At 37.7% G+C, this 2,500-nt stretch overlaps 1 protein-coding gene across 1 annotated transcript in view; it reads right to left on the reverse strand.

Annotated features, from left to right (window-relative positions):
* The window catches only part of EBF3 (EBF transcription factor 3), a 120,068-nt gene that overhangs the window by 5,260 nt on the left and 112,308 nt on the right, over positions 1-2,500 (reverse strand). The gene's annotated exons all lie outside the window — the stretch shown is intronic.

A 2,500-nucleotide genomic window follows, 5' to 3' on the forward strand; every position in this document is an offset into this window, starting at 1 on the left:
TTTTTTTTTTTTTTTTTTTTTTTTTTTTTTTTTTTGTATAACATTTGCTTATTTATGCCACTCCCACAGGATAAACTGGTTCATTTTTGATGTTGTCTAAAATTAGGAGGTAAACTTCAATTCAGGCCCAACTCCTTTTCTCTGTAGCAACATTATTAGTGTTCATCCAAAACAATACATGTACAATGTATTGGCTTTCTGTCGCAGTACAATTACCCATCAAACCACGTGCATTACGGATCTTCAAAAAAATTGCTGAAAAAATCAATATTGTGGTAATATTATCAACTGCAGGGTGAAGTCATGGTGAGAGTAGCACTCATCTGCTAAGCCTTATTGAGATACACGTTTTACATCTGCAGAATCTCATCTCTCATTTCTATTTTTTTTTTTTTCCTCTCTCTGCTCGTGACACTTAAGGCTGATTTTCTTTATTCCATTTCTTTTTTCATTCAAAATGTATGTTAAGGCCAATTGCTGTTTTACTTAGGAACCGCTATGACCCTTGTAAACCAACCTCAGACGGCTGGCTTAACAATGATGAATCACTTGGCAGTTTAATTTACATGCTGCTGAACTCCACATTTGGGTCCATTAGAACAAAATCAAATATTTATGTTGTTTATTGAAACTGCTAGATTTCATCTCGTTCAGTGATCGTTTTATGTGAAGGCTGAACAATACTGTTTCACCTGAATTAAAAGAGCTAAGTAATGTGGGACAGCCAGCTCTGGTGCTAACTGACCTGTCATCATGTTCTAAAGCTTATGAAAAAAACACATTCGCTAAGTTTTGCATCACGGTGCGTGGAACAATTTTTCACGTTCTCCTCACGAATGCATCCAAACGACATTCTGTATCCCTATTTCTGGGCTGAACTTCTGTAATTTGTGGGCGGGTGTGCCAGCTACCCCGTGTACGCAGCTGAATTGGACAGCACTGAAATTTGACAATAAGAGAAGCTGAAACCGAGAGATGTCTGGGTGTAACCTGTGCCTGGAGAGTAGAGGAACAATCTGCTGAACCCATCTGAGTAAAAGAGATTGGTTTAAATTCCTCGCATACCAAAAAAAAAAAAAAAAAAAAAAAAAATGTAACAAGTCTCGGGCTCCAATCCTCCAAAGACACGCTTAACTTCATGCACATGTATGGAGCTGTTGATTCAGAGTGACTGCTCACTTGTATGTGTTAAAAATTTCAGATGTGAAGCTAAGCCTTTGCAGGACTGAGGCTTTCTCGAGGGTTCTGTCTAAAATGCCCCCCACAAATTCAAAAATAACGCTATTTTAAGCGGACCGTCACAAATCTCCCATTAATTTATTTCCACGGGGTTCCTAATGGAAACGGCTGCACATGCACGCTGACCGTTACACCGGGGGTGATACCAACACCCGCACATGGCAAGCCAAGAAGCGGCGATATCATTAATGCGTGTATCAATCCAGAGACTGAACTGCTGGCAGCAAAAGCCCAATGGGTGATGATATTGATGGCTCCAGTTCTTCTGGAGGTAAAACTTGTTCTGCTGGAGCTCAACCCGCAGGAACAAAAACCCCTCAGTGAAGCGCCCTGCATTTGAAAAATCTTTTCGTCTGCCTCCAATTATTGTGACAGTGAATATCTGATATGAGTTGCTGGCATGCTCACAAATTAAAAGAGAAACCTAATGATATTGCTTATGTTCACGCTGAGCATTAAAAGGTAATGTCTAAAAGGTTTTATTGTGTTAATAAAACTCAGAGGTGGTCAAGACTTGATGCACGCAGGAACAGAATACAAAATAATCAGTCATAATGTTACGACTTCATTTTTCATTTGTGTTTTCAAGTTTGCCTTGAAAATCAGAGATTGCACTAAAGGAAAAAAGACAATATTATATCAAAGAAACGGAAAAATTATAAGCATGACTTATCTTTAATGTTTTACATCAAAATGAAATTTCTGTGATATGTGTCATGTGCATAAACAACACAGGCTGCTTTTGTCTTTGTTGAATTTAAATGAAAAGTCCCTCTAGATATTAATATGTGGACTTCATTTGTTAGCCTGCTAAGTCAGGGACTTATAACAAAAGCTTTGTAAACAAAAGATTAAACTGAATCGAGCTTTAGAAAATGAAAGGAAAACAAGAGTCAAATAATCACAGATCAGAGTGGGGCTGCTTAGATTGAAATCACTACAAGCTACTGGAGTGGAAAATGTTTAATTGAACTATTTCATTACGCAGGAAGTTTATGTCCCTCTTGTAGAATCCAAAATATTTGTATCAGAAAATCCATTCCCCTCCTTTAAAATACTCTTTTGCAAGTATCAAATGAGATCTTAAAAATTGTCAATTAACTTAATGGTGAGGAATTAATGTGGAAAATGGGTCAAATTTAAGAATGAAGGCTGCTTGACTCTGTAGCTTGCCATACCTACCTAAGAAGTTGATGCGGTAGCCAAGGGTTCTTACGCGGCGTTATTTTACAAGTGATAAGCAGTATATGGCATCACTTAG

The sequence above is a fragment of the Athene cunicularia genome, assembly GCF_003259725.1.
Source record: "Athene cunicularia isolate RWA chromosome 6 unlocalized genomic scaffold, athCun1 chr6_part1, whole genome shotgun sequence".
Lineage (NCBI taxonomy): Eukaryota > Metazoa > Chordata > Aves > Strigiformes > Strigidae > Athene > Athene cunicularia.